Genomic DNA, 10,953 nt, shown 5'->3' with positions numbered 1-10,953 from the left:
GCTTGGGACCAGGGGTATTTTGGATAACGGAATATTCCGTATTTTGGAATAATTGCATACCATAATGAAATATCTTGGGAATAGGACCCAAATATACACACAGAATGCATTTATGTGTTATATACACCTTATACACACAGCCTGCAGGTAATTTTATACAATATTTTCCAAAATTTTGTGGCTCAAATAAAGTTTGTGTACATACATGAAATTAATTTATGTATCAAATGCACCCTATACACACAGCCTGAAGGTAATTTTATACAATATTTTTAATAATCTGTGCCTTAGACAAAGTTTGTGTACATTGAACCATCAAAAATCAAAGGTTTCATTATCTGAGTCATGCCAAAAAAATTCCGTATTTCGGAATATTCCGTATTTCAGAATATTTGGATATGGGAGACTCAACCTGTATATATATTTTTATATATATATATATATATATATATATTTTGCTTAGTTCCCTTTGTCCAGAACGCTCTTTCAATTTGAATATCTCAAAGGCTAATTAAGATATTCATTTGATTCTTTGGAAATGGATTTCAATCAGCAATAAATTACAGAATTTGGAATAAAACTGATAAAAAATTACCAAATACCAAAAATGGGTGTATCTACGTTGATAGCTCAGAATCAGTTTCAGAGCTATATAACAAAATTATTCTGAGTGCCAGGAACAAAGATGCACTCTTGATTCATGGAGAGTCTGAGCAATATTGTAGTGTGGATACTATTGTAACAGATGACGAGGAAACAGTATTACATTTGCCAACTGAGTTCTTGAATGAGCAAATACCTTCAGGCATGCCCCCACATTAGATAACCCTACAAGTCAGAGCTATTGTAATGCTCATTAGATGGGCTGTCACAGCGCTAACGTCATCAGCTGACATCCGCTGTGAAACAAGCGCAGGTGCCCTTCCCTAGCAGGTTTCCTCCCCTTCTCTCTCCTCCCCACTTCCCTTGGGGAATACATGGCTGTAAACGAGGAGGCAGAGCCAGCTGCAGGGCTGAGACTGAGAATGAAGTTTGCAGCCATCGTGCAACTGGCATAGTAGGTACTTCTGGAAATGCGTTTCTGTATATAAGTGTGTATTTGTATTTCTATGTTTGAGTGTATGTACCTATATTTATGCATATATGAATATATGTGCAAATATGTACATGGGGGTCTCTATGTGGATGTTTTATAAGTATATGACTGTGCGTTTATGATTATATGTGTACCTATGTAATAAAGCATGTATAGTATAAAAGAACAGGTGGCATGTTTTCCACTATAAAAGGGAATATTAGACCAAAAATTATATACTTAAAGAACTGTTGCAATAATATTATACATTTCTTATTTAATATACTTGCTCAATAAACTGTAAGATAATAATTTGAGTCAATTTTCAAGGTACTTGAAAAACTTTGTCAATGATATTATGTTTTTAATTTTATTCTTACTCAATAAACAGAGACATTAAATGTGAATTTCTGTTTAAATCACATCTTTTCTTACCCGATTCCGTTGTATTTACATATGATCTAGCGATTAGCTAGCAAAGCATTTTTCGTATGGTCTGGGTACAAGTTGGCGAAATGTTCGCCACGGGCATACTAGTATGTATATATATATATATATATATATATATATATATGTCCAAAACTGCCGTCACTCAGTGTAAATCACAACAACAGCCCCCAGTGCTCATCAATCAACACAAATATTTCCAGCAAGGACGGCACTCAAGGTAAACCAATAGCACAAAAATGTGTGTGTGTGTGTATATATATATATATATAGCTATCTATCTATATATATATATATATATATATATATATATATTTATATATTTATATATTATTCCAGAAAAGATTGCACTGTAGTCCATACAGAATGACATCAGCGGGTGCTCCTCTAGAGGCTCAAAGGCCCATTTGCATACAGTCAGAAAGGAAGAATGCACTCACCACTTGTTGTACAAAAGTATAAATCAATTGGTTTAATCCATAACACACAGTCTGTCGACGTTTTGGTCCCTAAGGACCTTTGTCAAGACTCACCACCCAAGACAGTACAGCAACCAAGAAGCAATAACACCCATATGTCTGATCCTGCTTATATAGTCCCCACACCTGGTAATGCACAGCACCTGTGTCTCATCAGCATGAAACAGGAAGTAGCCTTGCAGAATAGCAAAAAAAAACACTGCAAAGTGCCCATGCAGGCTAGGAGACATGATATTATATAATCCCTCACTCACCTTGACAGATGCGCATCGCATATGTATGGACAAACATAGTCACATCAAAAAAACAGCTGTTCATGGACAAACAGGAAGTGGCATGTGTTCCACGCCGTGGAGCGCATGCAAACCGGAATTGCATAGTCACATGATCGGCAGCGCATCAGAGTGAGCAATTGAATCTATAGAGAACCCAGCTGTATCAAACACTGTGCGTTCCACATGATGGGGCGCACAAAGACAGAGGCAGCACACCAATGACATATCAAAATGGCTAGATAGCCCAGATAGCAAATCAGGGCTTGCGCTCCAGACTAAAAGGAAAAATGTCACCATGGCAACAAAAGTAAATAATCAAATAGAATTAGCTGTTCAAAACTGTTAATCAATATATTGCAAAAATAAATGCAAAACCAGTAGTAAGGACACCAAGCAGGCTCAAACAGGATAGAACAAATACAATATTCATCATAACCACATTTAAGTGCATAATACTTGCCACCTCTTATCAGTTTGGGAATATGGTCAATTAGCATGCACCGTAATGATGCCAACTGGTGCTTTGCATCCAAAAAATGTTGTGCTACAGGTTTGTTGGTAACATGCGTTGATAATGCCAACTGTATAGACGACCTGTGGTTCAACCATCCTCTCACAGAATCCTCTAGTAGTCATCCCAACGTAGTAAAGCCCACATGGGCAGATCAAGATATAGATGACATGATCCATGGTGCAAAGTAATTTGTGCTTAATATTGATCTTCCTGCCACTATGGGGATGGGGAAAACTGGAACCACAATCATAGACCTACAAGTAGTGCAGTTGGCACATTTGAAGCAACCAGGTCGCTTACTCACATTACTGAAAGCCTTATCTGTGGATATTATATCCCAATGTTTATATATTGCTTTTTTGGTCTGTGCTGAAGACAGATCATAAGTGGATGTATGTATCATCTGGGTGGGATCAAGTACTGTCTTGGTGGTCTCATTTGCATGTCGATGTCTAGCCTTGTGGAGGCACCTAACAACCGTGTTTAATGCATATCCCCTCTCAAGGAACCGTCCTTTCATTTCTTCAAGTTCTCTCAGTCTGTATCGCATTGGTGTTATTGCGTAGTACTCACATGAACTGCGATATCAGCAGACTTTCTTTCAATAGGGGTGGGTGGTGACTGGAGGAATGCAACAACGTGTTGCGGTCAGTACTTTTACAAAATAAAGTAGAGTGCAGTCGATTATTATCAAAAAAGATTGTAACATCCAAAAAATTGATTGTGTCCCTATGTAATAGGGCCGTGAACCTAATCGGACTCTCTAGTGTATTGAGGTCATTAACCATCGCATAAAATGCTCCCTCTGTGCCACACCAAACCAAAAAAATATTGTCGATATATCGCTTATAATATCTGATATTTTCACCGTAAGTACTTAGCAAATGTTTACGCTCATAGTGGTCCATATACAGGTTGGCGTAGTATGGCACCAGGTTGGAACCCATTGCCGTCCCCGCCACCTGCATATAGTACTCTCCACCATATATAAAGTGGTTTTTACACAATACCAATCATGCCAAATCCAACAATAAAGGAATGGGTGGTCCATTGTGCACACCCATCATTAATGCAGCTTCCATAACCTCTAAGCCAGCATCATGGGGGATTACCATATAAAGTGAGGCAACGTCCATGGTAGCCAACCACATGTTGGATGACAAACCATCCAATGGCAAGGTCTTAGCTAGAAAATGAGGGATTATATAATATCATGTCTCCTAGCCTGCATGGGCACTTTGCAGTGTTTTTTTTGCTATTCTGCAAGGCTACTTCCTGTTTCATGCTGATGAGACACAGGTGTTGTGCATTACCAGGTGTGGGGACTATATAAGCAGGCTCAGACATATGGGTGTTATTGCTTCTTGGTTGCTGTACTGTCTTGGGTGGTGTCTTGACAAAGGTCCTTAGTGACCGAAACGTTGACAGACCATGTGTTATGGATTAAACCAATTGATTTATACTTTTGTACAACAAGTGGTGAGTGCATTCTTCCTTTCTGACTGTATATATAAATATATATATATATATATATATATATACAAAATATGGCTACTTAAGCCAAAAAGAGGGCACTCACCATTGTTTTAGAATGTCACCTAGATTTATTAATCCAACATCACCAAAAGTCCAAAGTTAGTCGATGTTTCGGCCCCGAAGGGTATTTATCAGGACCAGTCACAGGAGGACAACCATTCAGCATGCAAGCTAATATATTTATATTCAGACACAAGGTCCGGCGCTCACAAGCTGATATAAAAAACCTTGCTTTAGTGCACTCCAGAGAGGTAAGCTGGCCCCCAAATTGTAGTAGACAATAATAGGTGGCACTCAGAGACTGTAGTTGAAATAATAGCAGGTGTTTTACTGAACATTTTGGGGATAGCAACCCCTTTGTCAGGATGCAAGGGGTTGCTATCCCGAAACGTTGAATAAAACACCTGCTATTTTTTTATATTTTTATATATGACATATTACTACTGTATCTGAGATACTGATATACAATATCCTTGTGAAAAATAACTGCAAGCTCACTTTAAACTACATACACAAAATAAAAACACAACAGCGCTGAGGACTGTTACCCTTCCCACCTACTACCGATCTACCTACTAATACAACTCTCTCTGCCCTTATAATGGTGTTTTTTAAAGCCCAACTAAAGCCCAAATCTTCTCCTGTGTGAATTGGCGCCTGATCATGAGGGAATGACTGTTATATGCAATTCAAAACACGTAAGACCCAACATTTCTGGGAAAATTACATTTTGCCTCGAGCCGGGGCTGTGCTCTCCTCGGAAACCCCAAGTTTGGGTGTGTTTGGTTTTCTGACAAACAGAACCATTCATCTCTACTTTATTAAGACAATTGCCTGAATTAATTTGTGATTTCTCAGTGTGTGTGCCTAACACTACAGAAGCGATTAATAGTTTTATTTTAATCATTATCAATTGATTTTGAAGTCAAGATGGATTTGAAATAAAACAGCTAAAGGTCACATACTATCATCTTTAATTTTCAAATCATAAATGATCCCTCATTTTCAACTCAACTTATCCCTCCTGCTACTTTGCACTCACCAAATGAAAAAATTCTTCTAGCAGTTTTTGTAGTGAACCACGGCACTAACACCAAATGGCGCAGTAGTAGTATCAGGAGAAATCCTGACAGACTGTGCGGACATATTATTGGTGTACAATGAGGGGGTCATGACAAAAACCAAACTGCATACAAAGACATGTAGTAGAAAGTAAAGATGAAATAATATAAATAGTAATACACCTTACACTGTACATATAAGATGTCATTTACATTTGCAATGAAAGGAATTGATGCATAGGGCTGAATAAGCCAGAGCAAAAAAGAAACCACAAAGTTGCTACTGCACGGCCCCTTTAAGATGTTGGTGGTTCCTGCTTAAAATGTTAAGGTTGTGTACTCACAAATTAGGGTGTGGTTTTCAAGGTTCATATTAGTCTTTGTAGCTATTTTAATCTCTCTTGTCTGCTGGACCTCCCAATTTTGATATGGTGTTCTGTTTTATTGTTGTGGTAGTAGTAAGAACTTCTGTTTCTTGTTAAGTTGTTAAGTTGTTAAGTTATTTCTTAGTGGGTGTGCTCTCCTCAACCAATATATAGGATTACAACCCATCCGGGCTTTTGATACCGCCCGTCCAAGTGTTTCTAACATTGGAAGGTTGCACACCAATACTTGAGTTTGGAATGCATGACTGCCACCATACTAACCTTAATCAAATACATTTTAATTAAGATCATATAAAATTTTATATAATTTGCAACCAACGCCCTTTGTTGCATGTTTTATTTCACAGATAAGCACCTCCCAATGGTAGCGCTGTAACAACTCATGCATGTGGTTGACGTTATCAAAGGCAGTGCACCAAACCTGTTTCCATGACATCACATTATCCCATACACCTTGACAGGTTGGTGATGAATTTCAGCTGCTGATGTGCCCTTTAGACTCAGAAATCTGATCACACTACGCACTTCAATGTTTGACTGTGTTTCCGCCACCTCTGCCATCTTCCAACTGGTGTTGGGACAGTATGACTGTTATGAGGCGCAGTCTAATGGCCGTGAGGGGAAGCAGTGGTCTCCCTGCTCTCCCCTGGTGGGAAATTAGAATGAAATAGAAAACATTACACATGTGAGAGGTCTTGTTACCTTACTTATTTAACTACCATTGTATATCAGTAGTATATTAAAAGCTATTTCTGACAAAAATAAATAATAATGCTTGTTATTATTAAATGAAAAATAATTAACAATTGTATACATTGTGCACAACCACTTTTAATGGAAAAATATAATCAGCTGATTAATGTAACAATGTAACCAAAATATAAGAAACATTTAGACCCAATTGGTGGAGCAATGAAACAGATCTATAATGTACAGTCGATCTCAACTACCGTAGTTATAAGCCTCATGGGAGTAACCGGAGAATAATGTGCTATGACGTATATGAGAGGTGGTTATAGGAGCCAATACAGTCCTGAGTAACTTTGTCTCTGAAGCACTAAAGACAGGCCTATTCTCACCACTGTCATGCACTGTTGTCAGAGTTTCTGCTTCTCCACAATTTTAGTTCTGAAGCATTAAACATAACTTGGTTCTCACCACTGTGAGTGCTGGTGTAAGGTTCCCATTTGTAAATTATATGTAATTTAGAAATGTATTATCACCATCATATAAAACAAAACTGTTTACCTGTAAAGGTGTGCAGAGTCTTTCAACAAATCTCTTGGCACGTTACTCTGCTACTGTTTAATGGTTTCTGATGAAAATCTAAATGAACTAATCTAAAGGCACCGTACCTCATTACAGTCTGAAATTGTGTGTAACTTTATTCTGCAGGATAATTTCATTATAATAATTGGAATAGAAAATCTAAGAAGGGTAGTTAGAGTATAAAGAAGAAAAATGCCTTGTTTAAGACATTTGTATGTTTATAGGGAACTAAAATTAATTATCTGGCATAGGTCCATGTTAACACAGACAGGGCCTATGTGCTAAGATCTACTTTAAGTTACATCAATACAATTAAACAATGTTGACAAATATATTTTAAGTTGAATAGTAGAGGCTAGGTATGTTATACCCCTTTTATAACAAAGTCCCAAGTCTGACCCAGGATTTGGAACACGTTTCCAACCCGGGACAGACCATTTTAAACTGTGGCCGGCACCGTTCACACCGGAGCCGGGTCTGCAGTGACCCGGCTCTTCTGGCGCAGGTGAGCAGCGCTTCTTCTACTCCCTCCACTTCCCCTCTAAACCTCATTCTGCAGCGGTCCAGAGGCAGAGAGTTAGGAGCTGGTTGGCCCGACCCTGGTTGCAGTGAACGTTTGGAAATTATGTCATCTCCAAGCACCACTGAAGCCAGCCAATCAGGCAGCATGCGGCTCGATACGGGTCATTGTGTCCCGGATTGCGCCGTTTACACAGCAGGGTGACACGGGAATGACCCGTGGTCAACCCTGCAAACTACCCAAGTTGGATCCCAGGGTCCCTGGATCCGGGTGTATCCATTTAACTAACAAATATCCCGGGTTAATGCATGTTCATGTGCATCAACCCGGGATTTGCAGGTCGGTGTAAAAGGGGTATAAGTCTCCAAGAAATTCCTGACTAGATTAATTGCTTAAAAGCTCATCTCATATGAGCAATTATATCAGATTCTTCCATGTGTTAAATGGGCTGCGAAATATTGAACAAATAGCATTTTTTCATAGTTTTACATTAGTTGATTTGCATATATGAAATAGTTGATGTATTACATTTATAATCATTATTTATTAGTTGATCATCGCCATGTAATAGATATTTGGGAATTTGGAGATAGCTATGGAGTTCTGTGACCATACAAGTACACGTACAAGGTCACAATACATGAATGTGACTGTTATACCCTTAAAAACATCTGGTTCTATTATTCTGACACCACATACTGGTGCCTTTTAAATGATTAAATTATGACATCACTAAGGAAACATTGTAAGCAATCACAACCAAACTCACCATTGGTGCACAAGAGAGGAGGGGGCTCATGTGCATTCCCCGTCGGGGGCCCCCTCCTCTCTCCCCGGCAGCCGGCCGCATCACCACAGCAGTAAACTATAGGCACTAGTTTGTGCCCACAGTCTACTGAACATGCGCAGGTCACCGGGAAAATGGCGCGGCAGCCTTTTTGGAGGTAATTTACCTACTGCGCATGCGCAAAACGCTGGGAAAATGGCCACGGTGGCAATTTTCCAAGTGTTTTGTGCAGCACTACAGCCGATGCCGGACTTCGGAGGGGTAAGTATTAAAAAATATGGGTGCAGGGTGTGCACCCATTATAAATACGCTCCTGTACGTTATACACTTTCTTCCATCAATGAAGACGTTACTCGTTATGGTCAAGCAATTAACACTTAATGATATTTATTTGCAACAAAATGTGGAAATATGCTAATAAATACTGATTAATCCATCCAAATATTAGGAGTATCTACTATACAGTGTGTTTTCAGATACACAAAGCTTCTTATTGATATAAAGTAGAACTAGAAGAAGAATTAGCATTTAAGCTTTTTATCAACCTCAAGAGTGTTGGTCAAATCAGCTTTCATAATGAGTTTAAATCATCTCTAGTAAACAAGTACAAAGAAGGATAAAAAAAACCCATAAAAACAAAAGATGATTTTTATGCTGAAAAGAACAATTTAATACTTTAACTTTGAATCCAGATGGCTATGCAGGGCTGGTTGAATGGATTAATATCTTCATTTTTGTAACACATTTTTGTTTTAGATCATTTTTCATTTAGTAGTTTAAAATTGCAAGAATATAAAGCTTTTTTGTTAGCTTATAGTTAACTTATTGTAATAGGTTTACAAAATAAGCTATTAGTGGAGTTCCAGCAGTCGTGATGGAACTCTAGTGGGAATCCTCACACGTGTGCACTAATTACCATGAGGTTCAATATATATTTATTGCAATGAGCTGTAGTGGAGGATATCTGAGAATCTCCAGATAATAATTAGTTCACATGTGGAGGCTGCAGCTGAAAGCCCAGCACTGCTATCAGAACTCTTTTCAATACCCCCTTCCTCTCACCTGGCAGCAAAACGTACAGTTAACTTTGAGTCCTGCTGCACAACACAAAGCATTTCTTATGGTGCTAAAGGAAGAAAAGCAGAAACAGGAAGACCATGGATTCTGGGGTAAAAATGGGAAGAGGATACAAGCCAAATCCTGCTGGATCAATACAAACTATAAAAAATCTCAAAGCACCTGAACAGGCACCTGAAATTTCAATATAATAGTAGTAAATTTGCATCACGTTCCCAAATCTATTCTGATTGGTCCAAAGCCACATATGCTACTGTGTCATCACCATGACCTAATAAATACGCCCCCAAACCACTGAAACACGTGCATTGGTGGCGTTTGCATTGGAAGGAGTGTGCACTGTGTTTGGAGAAGAGAGTTGTTTGGATATTTTTGTAATTGCTGGGTGGTTTTGTCTTGTCTTATTCTGTTGTCTTGTTTGGTTTTACAGTCTGTCTTCATTTTTGTCCCATGTCATTTTAATTTTGGTCTTGTCATTATTTGTTAGTGTCTGTGGTGTGTGTGTGTTTGTGTGTTTGAAGAGTGTGTGAGAAGTGGTGTTGAATATGTTTTTTATTTTCTTTTATTTCTCTGTGTTTAGTGTTGTTTGTGGTGATGCAGAGGAGACTGTTAGGAGGAGAGCTGTGAATTTTGAGGTGTATGAGTCAGATGTGGAAGAGGAGGAGCTGCATGTGCAGCAGCCTTTGGAGGAGTCTGAGGTTGATGATGATGATGATGGGTCTTTGGTGAGGGCAAAGACCAAGAGTGGCCACAACCGAAATGTGTGGTTCTCCTTTGAGGAGAATGTGGCCCTCATGAGAGGAGTTATGAAAAGTTATGAGGTGTTGTTTGGCTGCCATTCCTCAAGAGCTAGTGGACGCTAAAAGTCCATGATATAGAAAAACATTCTGGATGAAGTCAACTGCTCTGGCTCGCTGAAGTGTAGTGTTGAGGTGTATAGAAAACACTTCAGCACATAAAACGTACTGTGAAGCAGAAAGTGACCACTGAGGTGCAGCTGGAAAGGCAGGCTGGTGGGACTCCCCATTCCAGCAGGCATGACTGGAATATGAGGAGCCACTGTGCAGCATAATTCCTCCTGAGATGTTGCAGGTTATACATGTGCACAAGTTAATGAAAAACTTTGGATTGTTAGTTTATTGTTTTATGTATGACATAATGTCATGTAAAAGATAAGTTTAACAACTTGATACCAAATCTGCATAGTACTTCACAAACAATGTCCTGTGTTTTGTGCATACATTGACATGTCTACTTAGGATAAAATAATGTCCACAAAACCATAATATTTTTGGAGTCCATATTGTAGCTTATTTGTGAAACTCACAAAAGTAATACTTTACTTGGTCCAGAAAAAAAAGGAATGTGTATTTCTTTCTGCCATTATAAAATGTATAAAATGTGTGTTTCCATGTTGTAAAGGCTTACAATAAGCACAGTTGCTTCTCTGGTATTGAAATACTTAACCCAGTATACATAGATTTAGTTAACCCAGTGTTCATGCACATGTTAGCAGCCTACATGTAT

This window comes from Taudactylus pleione, unplaced genomic scaffold, assembly GCF_031769625.1.
Source record: "Taudactylus pleione unplaced genomic scaffold, aTauple2 ptg000019l, whole genome shotgun sequence".
NCBI classification, from domain to species: domain Eukaryota; kingdom Metazoa; phylum Chordata; class Amphibia; order Anura; family Myobatrachidae; genus Taudactylus; species Taudactylus pleione.
Note: the sequence above shows the minus strand (reverse complement) of the source record.